The 16407-nt window shown below is 45.2% G+C and overlaps 1 protein-coding gene across 1 annotated transcript in view; it reads right to left on the reverse strand.

The window, feature by feature from the left end:
- The window catches only part of LOC135902081 (uncharacterized), a 651905-nt gene that overhangs the window by 23670 nt on the left and 611828 nt on the right, over nt 1-16407 (reverse strand). The window contains exon 12 of the mRNA XM_070537064.1: nt 12998-13169. The gene's annotated coding sequence lies outside the window, so the exon portion shown is untranslated. The remainder of the gene's footprint in view (nt 1-12997; nt 13170-16407) is intronic.

Below are 16407 nucleotides of genomic sequence, written 5' to 3' on the forward strand. Positions count from 1 at the left end.
GTTGCGAATTTCGGTAGTTACAAAGAATTCTAGCCAAGGCAGTTTCCAACTCCACACCAGGCATTCTCTTCAAGCCCTCCTTGATAGTTCTCACTGCCCGTTCGGCGAGACCATTGCTTTGAGGGTGATAAGGCGGGGTGCGAATATGCTCGATTCCATTTTTCTGCACAAATACAGCAAACTCTGAACCGGTAAAGGGCGTACCGTTATCCGTAACTATGGTGCGGGGCAAACCGAACCTGCTAAACAAGGTTCGCATGCAATCGGCAGTTGCCTTAGCGGTTGCTCGAGATACTGGAATGGCTTCTAGCCAATGGCTGTGTGCGTCGACGATTACCAACAACATCTTGTTTGCAATGGGCCCTGCGTAGTCGGCATGCAGCCGTGACCACCTCTCTCGCGAAATCGGCCAGCTAACGGGGTTCCGCGCAGGTGGCATGGGCAGAGCCTGCACACAGCTTCGACAGTCTGAGACCATTCTACAGATGTCTCGATCTAAACCTGGCCACCAAAATCTAGCCCTCGCCCTTGTCTTCATGGTAGACGCCCCCTGATGAGACTCGTGCAGCATCTTCAACAGTTTCCCACGCGCCTCCCTTGGTATCACCACACGATGGCCCCAGTACAACAGCCCCTTCTCTACAGACAATTCGTGTCGTCTTTTCCAGAATTCCGCCATTTCTCTGCTGTCATCTTCTACGACGGAGGGCCACCCTTCAGTCACGTACCTGCATATCGTCTGCAAAAAACCGTCAGCTGCTGCGAGTGCTTGAATCTCCTGGTGGGAAACCGCTGACTGGTCCCATTCGTCTATGCTAAGCACCATTTCCGACAGATCTTCGGTTTCCGCTAGCGGCTCCTGCAGCGATTGAGGCAAACGGCTTAGAGCATCAGAAATTAGCATCTGTTTGCCAGGTTTACAGATCAGCTTGTACTGGTATGCCCCGAGCAAAAGCGCCCAGCGCTGAATTCGGGCTGCAGCCATGACAGAAGTTTGACGATCCTGTCTGAGCAGGCCCAACAAGGGGCGGTGGTCCGTTACAAGCGTGAACTCCCGTCCCAACAGGTAATCGCGGAACCGTGTCACGCCAAATACCAGGGCTAAGTCCTCGCGCTCAATTTGGGAGTATTTTCTCTCTGCTGAGGTGAGCGTTCGTGATCGGAAACCAATTGGCCTGTCTTCACCATTTATTCGATGGAAAAGGGCAGCACCGACACCGTAAGGTGACGCGTCGCATTCCAACATCAGCTCAAGCTGCGGATTAAAGTACGTTAGCACTGGGGCTGAACACAAGGCATCCTTGGCCTTCTGGAATGCCGCGTCTTCTTTTTCATGCCAAACCCATTTTGCACCTTTTTCAAGAAGGCTGTACAAGGGTGAAAGTATAGTGGAAAGATTTGGCAAAAACTTGTAAAATGTAACCATTCCCACAAAGGATCGCAACTCAGCAACATTCCGCGGTGAAGGGGCTAGCCTGATTGCATCCACGTGCTTCTCGAGTGGATGTAGCCCTTCAGCATCGATACGATGGCCAAGATATGTCACTGATTGTTCACCAAACTTGCACTTGTCGGCACGAAGCTTGATACCGTTCTCGCGGAAACGCTGTAGCACAGCTTGCAGGTTTACGTTTTCAGCCTCGCTGCTCTCGGCTATCAGGACGTCGTCTAGATAAGCCTGGGTCCCTTTTAGTCCTTGCAGCACAGATTCAATTTTCCGTTGGAATATCGCTGGAGCTGATGCGATGCCAAACGGTAACCTGTTGTAGCAAAAGAGCCCCTTTTGTGTGTTTATCACTGCTAATTTCCGCGAATCTTCATCTAGCTCGACTTGATTGTAAGCATCGCGAAGGTCTAAAATACTGAATTTTTTTCCTCCACACAGGTTTGCAAAAATATCGTCTATGACAGGCAGGGGGTACTGCTCAACATCGCACACAGGGTTTAGTGTAACCTTGAAGTCCCCGCAAATACGCACTGTTCCGTCCTTCTTCAAAACTGGCACGATGGGCGTTGCCCATTCGGAATGAGGGACTGGAGATATTATGCCAGCTGACACTAATCTGTCAAGCTCCTTAGACACTTTATCACGAAGCGCAAAAGGAATTTTCCTTGCCTTGAAGAACTTGGGGTTCGCTCCGGCCTTGATGTGCAGTCGGGCTGGCGGGCCTTTCATGAGACCAGCGCCTTCTGTAAAAAGGTCGGAGTGTTGCTGGAGCAGCGTCGGCACGTCCTCCAAGGCTTGTTTTGGCACAGGAGCCGTCGAATACACGCTCAGCACCTGAATGCGTTCGTCTGTTAATTTTTTCAGCAGGTCCCGACCGCATAGACTGGGGCCATTGCAGTCTAAAACTGTCAGACTGCACTGCACTGTTGTCCCGTCGTACGAAACTGGCATTGTCAGTGCTCCCAGAAGCGGCAACTTTCCGAGATAGCATGAAAGCTGCACTTCCGCCTTTTGTAGCTGCGGCCATCGGTGAGAGTGCAATTTGTAAATGCTCTTGGGAATGACACAAACAGGGGAACCAGTATCGATGTCCATCATTATTTCAATGCCATTCCACGCGAACGATTTTCCTGATGGGCGGTATGAGAGAGCGCGTGGTAGTCAAGGACCAGATTTGTGACGCGTTGCTATCACTTTCTTCGCTTTCCGTCGCCTGAGCAGTTACTGCTAGCATTTTGCATGGTTCATTTGCCGCACACATTCTCGCTAAATGCCCTGGCCGTGCACACTTGTAACATTTCCGCTTGATTAGTCGACAAGCATTGGTCTTGTGACCACGTCTACCGCAACATTTGCATTGTTGCACGCCTTGCGACTTCGCGCGCGATTCGTATTGCCCAGAGAGCTTTAGCAATCTTGCTTGTTCTTGGTCTGTAACAATACCTTGCGAATCGCGTTCAGCGCTCTCTGCGGCAAGGGCAAGAGCCTCGGCTTCTTCAAGATTCAGATCTTTCTTCGCTAGCAGCTGCTTCTGCACATTCTTGGATCTGACGCCGCACACAATACGGTCCCTTATCATTCTGTCCAGCATAGTTCCAAAATTGCAGTTGTGTGCCATCTGCCGTATTGCCACTATGAATGCATGTACAGATTCCCCTTCTTGCTGGCAGCGATGGAAGAACTTGAAACTTTCAGAAATTTCATTAGGTACCGGGTCGTAGTAGCTGTTTAACGTCTGCACAACTTCTTTGTAGGTCAGGACGTTAGGCTTTCGCGGGGCTACCTTTCCGTTCAAAATTTCTATTGTCCTTGTTCCAAGCGCAGCTACCAGCAGGGCTCTTTGCTTAGCATCGTCCTTCACATCATTCGCTTCGAAATAGGCTTCAACCTTGACTAAATACGCCTGCCACTTATCTTTTTCGTCTTCAAATTCCGGTAGCCTGTGTGCCATGGTCGGTGGTGGGTTCCTTCTGCTTGGCTTCCTTGCTGCAGCAGAATCCTCGTCGCCACTGTTACGTTCTACCGGCCAAAGGCCGGCAGCTACGCGATGAAATCCAGGCCGATTCGCAGAGCAAAAAGACGGCGCTTTATTTCCAGCTCGGAAATATATATAGAAGAGAAAAGAGAGAAAGAGGGACCATAGACGCATGCGCGGAGAGGCGCACGTGGCTCCGAATAGGTTATCTGCAGCACGGAGAAAGCCAAATATACAAACCAACAGTATGGCAAACAGACAAAGAAAATATGGGCACAAATTAGGACAAAAGAATGTAGAAAACTATGCTTACTATGCAGTGATTGTAAAGCAGCCTGCTACTCGACAACCGGAGACAACACTTACACCACATCGAAATAATGGCTTCACTCAGGCCACGTAAATTATGGTAAAAGGAAACATTTTCGTGAGGAGGCGACCAGACTAAGAAGCATGTGCACTGGGAATTCTTCGGGTATCCTCTGGACGACCACAAAGCAGATACGCTACAGCAAAAAAAAAAGTAAAGAAAGAAAAAAAAAACGGCCAGAATGGTTGCCTAGGAGCGGGAGATTGTGAAAGCGTTAAGAGGGCGCTATTTGTGTTGCCCATCGAACTAAACGGAAGACAAAGAAGAGTAAAAGCAAAGTTTTTGTCGGTACGAAGCTCCAGCTTGTCGTGTGCGCAGGTGTTCAGGCCCGCCAAGGTCATCCCAAGGGAACATCTTGTCGAAACGCCAGCTTGAAACCCCGGTATTTTCTTTTCCTCTTGCACTACAGGCTATCGCACCTTATCTTTGTTATCACTTCTGCACCACGTGTTTAGCGCACGCATGCAGTATTCTTTGCGATCACAATCTGCGTTGAACAACTTCATTATCTTGTTTCTCGTGTTTCACTTTTGCCTTCAAGGTCTTTCTTCCAGTTGTTCTTCTAGTTCTTAAGAGTCCTGTGTTAAGCCTTGAGGATGTGACCGGGAAAAACGAAGCTATATATCCACGTGACGTGCCTGTAATCTCCAGGGGTAGAAGTTAGTTGCTAACGGGCGCTGTCTCAATGTGGCATTTCTTGGCATGTCTTGCCCTCAGCCGAATGGCAGTGGTTGCTTCTCAACAGCATCGTGATCCACTTATTGCACGGAAGAAGGAACATGTGGAATGTCAGAATCGAAAGAGTGATCAGCGCCGGTGTAATTTGACAATCTTATTCCAATTATTTTCCTTTTCGCACTTTATGAATAGTCATGGCGGTGCGCTGTTAACGTTGTCCCCCCCCCCCCCCCATTTGGCAGTGGTGAGTGGTAGATGATAAAAAATATGGAAAGAACAAAGAGAAAGGGATTGCTAGATTATGCCAGGGTTGATCAATGTAGAACTAGAGGTTATCAGCACGTCTTCTTGTAAAGCACTATACCGCGGATTTCTGAGCCGATTGTGGATGTGGTTTTGTGCAGTTCTCTAATTTGTGATGATGATCCCTCACCCTTTTCTTGCATGTTTCCTCCTAGCCTGTGGATATTAAGTTAGATCGCGCTAGCTTAGCCAACCACATTTTCGGTTGTGCTGTGAAGATGCTTCAATATTCCTAAAACTTGTCTGCCTTGTCTATAATTTGTTTATCTCGCTTCCAGCGTGTCATTCTTAATGGCTGTCCAATGTACTCGAAATTTATTAACGTTTGACAATGATGGATTTTGAAAGATATGTACGTTTAACATTAATTACCTAATTTGTGATGAAGACGAGCAGGTCGCTAGTGCGCAGGTTATCCAGCAATGATATTCCTTTATATTTTAGCGTGGACTAATGAGCTCCTTAATTGAGCGTTGAGAGCTGGGAGAGAATACGATTTCCAGTGAAATGGTGGCCATGGCAATAAACGAATAAGAAAATTAAAGAATCGGCGACCGAAACTAAAGCTCAAGACACTGTGGCGAAGGCCGGCTCATTACCATCTTCAAGTGGCCCAATTTCGCTGTAGTCAGATAGCGGTCTGTTTCGCGTGACTGTATTTTGATTCCCTCGTAATTACTCTGTGTGCTTTCTTACTGTACTCAATACTCATATTGATTTCGCTCTTGCAAATGTTTCCCGTTTCCTAATTTTCTTTACACACAAGGTTGACCGCATTGCGTGCGGCTGAGAATGCCTGTGTCCTTCATTCCGGTAATTATACACTGTTAAGGGACTGCTGAAAGTAATTACGTTATAGTCGATACGTCAGTTGAGTGAACGAAAAATTATTTTCTTCGCTATCTGCAATCTTGTTCTGTGCTATCTAAACCATTCTCTAAGCATTTCTCAGAGGCAGGGTTATATAAATTCTTAGCGATGACGGCGGGGTCGGGGTGTGTGATTACACTTGCATAAATTTTCGCGATGGATTAGAATCGATCACGTTTGACAAACGCTTCTGAACACGTACCGATTTCTTACTTGATTTACATTGTCACAGACATTTGCGCGTGACCTCATTCTTAGCCAAAGCACGGAAAATGCAATTTTGCAACGTGAAGAGAGAAGTGAAAGCAAGCCATTTATCTGAATGTTATTTTTATCTGTATAGACAAGCGCACACTCTGCCCACAAAGCAAGATGATGACCTGATTTTGATTATTTGGTTGTGGTATGAAAAAAAATCTGGAGACTTGGGAATCCCGCTTTTCTTAAATAGCGCGAAGTTCTTCGCTTACTTCAAATGGTTAAAGAAATATGTCCTTGTCTTTTTTTTGGGACAGAAGCTGCTACTAGCCTTGACGTACATTGCCAAGTCTCTATAGAAAAAAAAAGTGGCAAGGTTAACACGCGCGTCTGCAGCCTTTCAAGGGACCGCATGTTACCTAGATTTCACACAAAGTTAGTGCAATATTCCTCGCGAAAATCCTTCAATAAGTAATCCAAAATTCCTAAGCATGTCACAATAGCCGCGGGCAGGGCCGCTATAGAGCATAAAAAAAGCGCCACATAACAGAATGAACAGCAACAATGAAAGTCGCCAGAGGACCACGATAGAGATTTTCTGTCAGTTTTCTTCCTACGCGTATATGCCTTTCTATGCCTGTGCTTCGGGGCTAGTAGGTGCCGACAATGGGGTCCGGTCCCTTTGCATTTGGCTTAGCACTGATAAGTGGCGGCAACGAACCGATGAATGCCTAACGCACCTATGTACGGAAGGCCACACCGCGGGCCATTTCATAAGCAGCCTTGCGTAAGGTTGGCATGATCCGTACCACCACCTAAGAGAACCCAGAAAAAACGCACTGCAAGCTGTTCTCCCCCCACACCATGCAGCCGCTGAGCTTTTCTATACCCGGACGAGACGCCCTCACGGCAAGGGCCTTCCCTTCTTGTGTGCGGAAGAGAGACCTGTAGAGAGCAGGGGAGATAAACGAGGGCTTCGAGGTTCGCTCCGAGAAATTGTGAGGGTACTTATTTAGGCAGGAGCCGATAAAAACGGTAGCACAGGTGCCGATGATAAAGAGGCAGAGAATAAGAGCACGAGAACAGAGAACGAGGGAACACGAGAAAGTGTAGAGAGAGAGATAGAGAGAGAGAGAGATACGTGCGTTACTTAGTACTTGAGATTCTCACCAAACGAACGGTTATCTAAACCGGAACACAGAGGGAGTCGGTCGGATACCTAGAGAGCAAGGTCTATGTTACGCTAAGGGAACAGCGGGAAAGACGAAAACAGCAGTAGTTTGGAGAAGACGAGCTAAACCGGGGAGGCTGAGACCCTGCTAGCACGCATAAGATTTTGGCCAAGCTGGCTACCGCTCTGCTTTATACGTGCGGCTAGGCGATGATAGGCTCGCGGTCGTAGTGACACCTCGAATACCCATAAAGAAAATGGTGCCCCAACTGTGTTTATGTTCTTTTTTTTTATCGTGAGCAGGCCGCTGTTGCTACGAGTTTGTGCCCTTGGGACCTGGCATGCAAGGAAAGGCGCAATAGGAGGTAGAAGAGCTCGAGGCTAACATGCTTTTTAGAGATGGTCCGCTTGGAAACAACGACGATAAGGCAACCATATTCAATGACTATGGTGTTCTGTCGCAGGCGCACGAGTTCCCTGGGTCGGTTCGTGGCATCGGTGGCCTCATTGCGCCACTGTTCCGTCCTCTGGTTTAGGTGCACAGCACAGAAGCCTACAGGTGGTCGAGATTAATGTCCGAGGCTGACATATAATGTTTCGCACGTACATGAAGTAGTGCTTTTGAAGAGGTAATCTTCGGTTTTAACCAAATATGTACCACTTTCTGTTTTCTTTGTTCCTTCTGCTTTGCTTATATGGAGTGTGTTGCACCAAATGCTCGACATGAGGCACTCATTGTGCGCACCTGTATCGGTATATGGAACTGTTGCATGTAGGCTAAGGGTGGATGAATTTTCTTCCAACTTGGTTGCAGGAGCTGTGCGCACCCTTCGCACTACCCTCTTGAAGTTCAAAAGTTCGCCTACGAAAACGGTAAAAGTGCAAGCAAAAGCTATTCTCTAAAAAAGGTCGCAGTTTCGCCCGAAAGACCAAGCACCGATTGGGATAGCAAATTAGTCGACAGCTATACGAAGCAAAGATAGTAGTCTTATCGGCTGTTCAGACTTGTAAACATTCGCTTACTAACTAAATTAACAAGCACGGTGCCACGCGCGCAAAGATAAATATCAACACATCTCGCTCGATAACCGCGAAACCACTGTACTTAGACTTAGGTGCCCGCTAAAAGCCCCATGTGGTCCAAATTTCCGGAGTTCCACACTACGGCGTGCCTCTTAATCAGATCGTGGTTCTGGCACGTAAAACACTCTCATTTATTTATTTGTTAAACGCTGGACTGAGGAATCGCGGCAGCAGCATCGAGCAAATTGGCTTTCCTGCATATATCGTTTCAACTTGAACAAGTCGTCCAAAGAACAGCGCATAGGAAGCTACCGGCACTACGCACACTCTGCAAACATCGCAGATCGCTTTGAAGATGAGGCCCGCGCGCACTTTACCAACGTTGCAGATCGCTTTCAAAATACGGCGCCCGCAGGACAGAAGAGGGCGTGCGTCCGCTCTGCCTTCCTCACTCGCGCACGCAAGATTCAGTCGCGTTCGTCGGCTGAGCAGCACGCTTTCACTCGCATATCCAACATGCGGCGCGCGGCGAGGATACTGTTGTCCTTGAGCTTCATACAGAAACTCACAGCGATGGCGACGCCGCCGCAGAGGTGCGCCTGGAGTGTCCGTATAATTGCTACCGCACTAAAAACAAGGCCACAATTAGCGCCGCTAACTCAAGTGGAGCCTTCAGCTGGCTGTTTTCGAGCAACCTACACAGTTCGCACACGCCGCCTTTTCTTCCACTGGTCAATAGAGAGAGCGGGTCTCGTGTTTCGGTAGTTCTTTTCAATCACCTCTCCTCCTGCATGTAGTGCTCTAAAGTGCTCCGAGCCCTGCCGTCGGAGCAATCGTCGAGATTGAGGGCGTGTGGGTCAAGAGAATACAACACAGCGTCGCGGCGTCGGCACTGTTGTTACGATCCACTGTAACCCATACTGCACCCATACCTCTTTAAGCTCATGTCTCGACGCGTCTGTTTTTTCGCGGTAAGAGTCGGGAGCTTTAGACGCGAAATGGGACATTTTCTGCAACCACGCAGTTTCGCCTCTGCCATTTCCTCCGAGAGCGAATCCCACGTTCGGCCTGCATGCTTGCCCTCTGCCGCTTAGTTGGAGGAAGAACGGATCTGCCCAGGCCTTAACAACAGCTTCCTCGGAGTATGAAGCCGATCAGTCGAAGCCGCCATGAGTACGCCATTGCTACGCGCCCATGCATTATGGGCGACCTTTAGTACACTCATTTGTCAAAGGGTTTTTTTTGCATACTTTACTATCACTTTTGCAATATCGTGCAGACTGTGAAGCCATCGTGCACGCTCAACACCGCTCGCTTTTTTGTTAGACATCTCTGAAGTGGGAAAAGTCTGCATAAGAGACAATAAACAAATGCGTGACCGATAGTGGGACCTAACCTCTTGTCTTCCGGCACCGCAGCTCCATGCTCTAATATGCCACGACAGCATGCGTTGCCTTGCCATGACCAATGTTAATCATCATTGATGTTCCAATTTCTCGCAACATTACTTCGTCACAGACAGCGCTTTGAGGTGTTATGTTAGAGTGCAGTGCCTTGGGCATCCGCCCGCATTATTTTACTGAACTGTTTTGGGAATCCACCCACATTTTTCCCCATTCATTTACCTAAAGGCAAAGCTTGGGCATTACATGGGGGGGGGGGAATAATTGATATACAAAGTCATAAGGCAACCTTTGCATCTCCTCTTGCTCGAAAACATCATAAGCCAATAATTATTACATTATACGAACAATAATCCTACATCCTCTGACATCCGAAGAAATGTAAAAAGAAATGTTAATGTTTCCAATTCCCGAATGTTTCATTAAGTGTTTCCTTGAATATATTATGGTCAGGTATTTCGGCTACATTCCCTGGGAGATGATTCCATTCCGTAATGGTTAAGTGCAGTCATGAAAACTGCAATAGTTTAGTACGTGCGAATGGTTCGACCTTAAATTCGTGATCAATTCATGGGACCTTCCTTTTGACTGGTAAGATGTGTGCGTGAGAGAAGATATTTGGGAGATGAAAAAGGTAATGCAAGGAAGTTAAGCGAGATATCTTCTAGTCTGCAATGGGATGACTCCTAGGTCATGTTTTATTTTGGTGATGCGCGAATGTTATGAATAGTTACCTGCAATAAATTGCACTGCCTTGTTCTGAAAAAACTCTAACTTCGTAATAAGATGCGTTTGGTGCGGGTTTCATATAAATGAGGCATACTCGAGCTTCGAACGAAGTACGGTGGTATATGCAAGAAGCTTGGTATCACTATTAGCCTGACGAAGCGTACGACGAATGAAGCTAAGATATTTACATGCAGCGGAAACAATACAACCCACTTGATTATGACAAAGCACAGTCGTAGTAAGATGAGCACCTAGATCTTTAAATGATTCTGCAGTTCTGCAACACAGAAAACTGTGTTGACATATCTAGGGGCTTTTCGTCAATAAATGGACTACAAAAGAATAAATTAAACCGATCAGCAACATCCATGACATGAAGTCTAGAGCCAGATTCAGTGTCAAAAACAGGCAACGCTTTCGTAAATGCGGGAGAAATGGCCTTCCAAGCTTTTTTGGATCTGTTTTAAGAAATTGCAAAATATCCTGGTCGAACTTATATTTGAACTTATGTTTGGGAAGCTGATTATGTAATGCACATTCTTTTGAAAACGATAAATATTCTGAGTTAGCTTCAACAGATTTTGCGCTTGTCGCTTTTCGAAACAAGCACTTCTTTTTATTCAAATCTCGCTTAATCTCTTGGGTAAACCATGGCTTGTCTGCTGTTTCATAGATCGATATTTTTGGACTGTACATCCTCCGCACTCTTAACAATTCATCACGAAAGCGAATCCAGTTATCTTGCAACGAACAGTTTTCATACGCTTGCATGAATGACAGGCAAAATTCAAAAAAGCTCATAGTTAAAGCCTTCTGTATCTGCTTTAGAATAATCATAAATCTTTTTTTGTCGTGGTTTCTGCACGGTTCGAGTTTTAAAGGTAGAATGTATGACACGATGGTCACTGATATATTCTAGCACATCCACAGTAGCACGTTCGGTGTGTGTTGTTAGAAGCAGTTCAAGAATAGCATTGTGCTGCGTAGAGGTTTCGATAAGTCCAGACAACTGAAAATATTCTAAATGGTCAACAAAATCTGCAGAATCGCGTGTCTGGCGCGGTCCAGGGAGCTTTAAAGCAGACCATTCTATACCTGGAAGGTTAAAATCGCCGGCCAACATTATGGGAGAGTTGTTATATTCGGATTGGACGGAACCTAATACAGACTGCAGTTCCTCAGAAAAGTCTTGTGGAAGGTCAGGTGGCCTAAAGCATGCTCCAATAACCAAAGTTACAGCTGGCAAACAGCACGCAACCCAAATAGTTTCAAGAATGCTGTCAGTGGGAATGAGTTTGCCTTAATAGGCTTTCTTATGGCTGTTACGACACTGCCTTTTTCTATCCACGTGGTCTTTACGAAAAACAGTTAATAAATTTGAAATTTGTAACTCACAATTGTTAACTTCCAGAGTTAATCACGTTTCCGTTCCTATTATAGCATCTGCATTACAAGCGTGAATGAGGAAAGTAAGCTGATCTTGCTTGTTAAGGATGCTATGAAAGTTGGCGGAAATTATAGAAAATAAATTACGCGCCAAAACCTCTTTCTGATTATGGGGCACGCCGTAGTGGAGGACTGCGGAAATTTCGACCACCTGGGGTTCTTTAACGTGCACTTAAATCTAAGTAGACGGGTGTTTTCGCATTTCGCCCCCAATGAAAATGCGGCCTCCGTGGCCGGGATTCGATTCCGCGACCTCGTACTCAGCAACCCAGCACCATAGCCACTGAGCAACCCCGGCGGGTGGAAATTATACAAAATGTAGTTGTCCCCCTGTCTTTCTGCACGGGGCAAATGCGTCATGGGTTTGCATTTCGCTGGACCCATTCCACGACCCTGCCCTCGGAATGCTGGTGCCGATATAGTTTCCTGCCTATCTTTAGCTTCGCAAGGATAGGTTGAACCTTTCATTGGGTTGACAATTCGCTCGAGCAATGTCGCGAAGCTGTTTGTGCACGAATTGTATGCGAGGTGAAAAGTCCTCATCTATCCAAACCTTTAATTTCAAATTTTTAGCTTGTAGGAATGAGCCAGAATACTGCATTTTGTCTTGTAGTTCAGAAACTTCACTATTACTGACCGGTGCTGCCCTTGCCTGCGAGATCCAATGCGGTGTGCACGTTCAATATCCGTTACCTCGAGGCCAAGGTGATGTCTTAAGAAGCTTTCAATGACAACTTGAGAAGCCTCGTAGTCTTTTTTCTCTAACTCGGGCAAGCCCTTGAATGTAAATATTTTTCTGCGCATGCGATTGTTGACGTTGAACTCGCTGATAACTATGTTAGATTCAGTATCCCGCCTATCAGAAAAGGACGAAATGTCACTTTTGATGCCATCGACTCCTTTTTCGAGTTCGGATAATGCTGTGGCATTTCCTAAAGAATAGTCTAGCAATGCATCCACTTTCAAAAGGCGTTTCTTAAGATCAGTTATACCTAATCAAATGTCCTTCATCTCAATGCCGATTTCCTTTTCAATTTTTTTCAAGCACAGATTCGGCATCCTTTAGGGCATCAAGAAACTTGTCTATCTTGTCAGGGCCGGAATTTATTTCAATGCAACCACAGCAGAGTAGGAGATGAGCCGCACAAAACATAAGAACAATCAGTGGCCCTCTCGGGCACCATGTAGCCAAGAAACCAGCAGCTGCATGAAAACGAAGCCTTTCACTACTGCTACACGGTAGTCGTTGGCTATGGCTACCTATGCCCGCTCGATTTGTGACAATGTCAACTCCCATACTGCACACGTTTAATCATAGGCACGGGGTTTGCGATTTGCGGCGTGCACCGAGGTACAGTTTACAACGCTATGAACCCGCACTCACCTATAAAAGACAGAAGAACGATGTTTACCGCTTTTCACAAACGCCGCAAATCCCAGCAATGCACAATCCACAGGGCCCTTTTGTAGCTGATCGCCGCCAGCGGGTACCATATCAGGCATCACGTGAGCCAGAGGTCGACGCAAGTGCCGTCCGTAGCGATCACAGTAGACAGCTGCGTCAAAGCACCATGGTTTACGATGCGCTGATCCCATCAGGTTCCGCAGCGACGTCGATGGTATCGCGATAAAAGGAAGAAGAACGATGTTTAGTGCTTTTTCACACACACCGCAAATGCCCTTGTCAGGCGGATAGCTACAAAGTCGATGTGGTCCGCCTAGAACGGTATCGCATTAAAACGACGTCAGGGTAACCTCTATTTTGTTTCCTTCCTGCGCCATCGTCTCACTGTTTTTCTACGGTCACGGTACCACCATCCCCTCGAAGTCGTCGTCACGCTGTTGTTGTTAGTTGATTGTCACTGCTGACATGCCGTATTAGTCATACTACCACCGTAATCTTGTGTTTATCATCTCAATCGTCGTCGTTTTGTCGTTGTCAAACCGCAGTCGTCAAAGCGCTGCGGTCGTAGTCGCATACTGTCCATGCCATACACGTAAACATGTCGATAATGTGCAGTGCTATCACGAAACGACATACCACTGACAGCCGTATACATTGGAATTATTACTATCGTGTCTACTTGACTTCTGCGGTCCGTATAAGCTGTCGCTTTACTTTGACGATTGTATTCAATTAGCTATGCAACAACTTAAATGTGTTTATTATTATTTTGGAACCATTATCATTTGGAAATTGGGATGCTAAGTAAAATTTGACGAAATATTGATTTTACCTTTGTGAATGCCATGTCTCGATCTCATATGTTTGTGAGAACTGCTTTCTCACCAAAGCATTTTTTTAATCAGATGTGTCTACAAAGCTCCCCTCAGCTCATTTGTCCGTGAGCCTGTACCCTGTTAACTGGAAAGAACAGGTGCTCAGAAAAGTCTTTCCCATTCGAGAAATAGCAAATAAATAAATCTAAGGAATTGGTTTGCAAAGAGTGCAGTAATTATAGTATATCATATACGGCTTTTCATTGCAATGTTAACATATTAATAAATCAAGTAGAGTTTACTTGACCTGTGGAAATGCGAAAATTTATTATTAATTAGGGGAACTCCTTTTTGTCGCTTAAGGATACTCTACGCATCGGCCCCGTGGCTTTCCCTGCACTACCAAGATGTGCGTTTGTAGGCGCCGTCGATGAGGCGCTGACCCACTAGTAACAGACGCTGTCATTTGAAACGCTGCACGGGGTACTGAATCGGTCCTTTGGGAAGTGGCGCTCGAAATACTGGTCGGCTCCCACTTACCAGTTATGAACGGTGGTAAGGAGATTGCCACCTATATAACACATAGTGCAATATGGTGCCCCACAAATAGGCACCACCGCAAACATGCTAAACACATGCTTAGATAGCAACCAGGCTTGGTTCTTTCTCGTGATCCACTAATAGCGAACATTTGAACAACACAACTTCATATGTACTAGTATATGCATAACACTTTGCTTTCAGGTATGTTAGTTTTAAGCGATTTGAAGTACCCCCAATAATGAGGTTTAGGTTCAAATATTTTTGTTGTGGTAATCTTTATTACTAATTATGTACGCAGACTAAATTTTCAGACAAACAGGAGCGATCACGGAGGCTTTTAAAGATATTGTAAGTTATAAGCACAACAAATTGGGCTTTCATACTATTTTACAATGAGTGAATTAGTTTTTCATTCATACATCAATTTGTACAAAAATATGTTGGGCCAATTTTCAATGTACGTCTATTACCAGCTACAAAATTTAGTAGATATTTGTAGGAAAACTAAAAAAAATTGGATGATCTCACACCAACAAGACCATATAATGCATACAAGCAATGAGTATTTGCAAAAAATAAGAAATAGAGAAAAAGTTTACGTACAAGTGTATTCACAAGTGTTGAAACAGATAGTATAACAATTAGTGAATAAACCAAAAAAAATGAATTACATAATTTTAGGGAGCTACAGCTTTTTCAAAGAAAACAAGCAATTGTTTACCATTTTTATTTCAAGGGGTACTGAATTTTAGATTTGGACACCATGAAACTCAATCAATCCTTGACATACGTGTTACGAGAGGCTGGTAGGTTATAGTTTAAGTTTGTTGAATTGCCTGTATTTCAATTAGATATAATGCAGAAGCCCGGATACAATGAGTGTTTTACGTGTAAAATGTTGGTAATTAGAAACGCAACTTTTATTTCAGATGCCAGGAGAAATGGTAATATGCTGAGGTGGCTGAATTCCACGGTGTTTTTAAAACGCGGGCTTCTGCGTGTTATAACGCGCAGCTACCTTTATTTGGAAACCGAACGACAGCATCTAAGTAGCCTTTATGTACCAGCCCATGATGTGGCAGAGGAAGGGAGAAAAGTAAATAATGTTAATTAGGTTAAGATTAAAACATGATCTACATTTCATTATTACACAAGAAGCAGGAGATAATTTCGCGCATATACAGGGCATATGTGGTCTGCACTATAGGTTGGAATTTATAACCTCCTTAGTATTTTATATTGTCGAACTGTTCTATAGTGCCCCCTTCAAGATGAATTTGCATGCTTGTTGTGGCACATTTAGAATATCAGGACTGGAACACCATGTATTTCGCGTTATCTATGTTTCGTGTTAATCTGTTACACGTAAACCAAGTTGACATATATGATAACTGGCTAGTTATACTGCTCTGCAAATGATTGAGGTATTAAGGTGGAAAGATTAGTGTGGTATCATCAGCGTAAATAACAGCTTTTTTTTACATCATTTCGGATAGGAAGTCATTAACATATAGCGAGAAGAGTAAGGGTGCCAAAACTGATCCTTGCGGAACGCCTGTGACAATAGTGTTATGTTAAAAAGAAAAAGAGTCAAGGCTTACATATTGCTTACGCCCGCTTAAGTAGCTAGTAAGAGGTTCATTGTAGCTTGGCTAAATCCGTAGATCTGTAATTTTTTTCAGAAGTGTAGGATAGATGACTGTGTCGATGGCTTTCTTTAGATCTAGAGATATTCCTACCGGAATTTCTCTTTTGCGGAGTGATGTGTCTCTGACGTAATAATGACACTACTGACGATATTGATCGATTCTCTAGGAAGGCACGCTTGGAACCAGAAGTTTGTTTGCGTTTAGGTAGTGTTTTAACTTAGCCGCAATGACCTTCTGAAATACAGGATTTATACTCCTGAGCGCAGAGATAGCTGCTAGGGTCATTGATGTCCCCACTTTTATATGGAGCAGAAACTGTTGCGATCTTTGAAACGTCAGGGTATGTGGCTTACCTTATGAATTTATTCAATATTGTTTAAGT

This window comes from Dermacentor albipictus, chromosome 4 (genome assembly GCF_038994185.2).
Source record: "Dermacentor albipictus isolate Rhodes 1998 colony chromosome 4, USDA_Dalb.pri_finalv2, whole genome shotgun sequence".
In the NCBI taxonomy this organism is placed as follows: Eukaryota; Metazoa; Arthropoda; class Arachnida; order Ixodida; family Ixodidae; genus Dermacentor; species Dermacentor albipictus.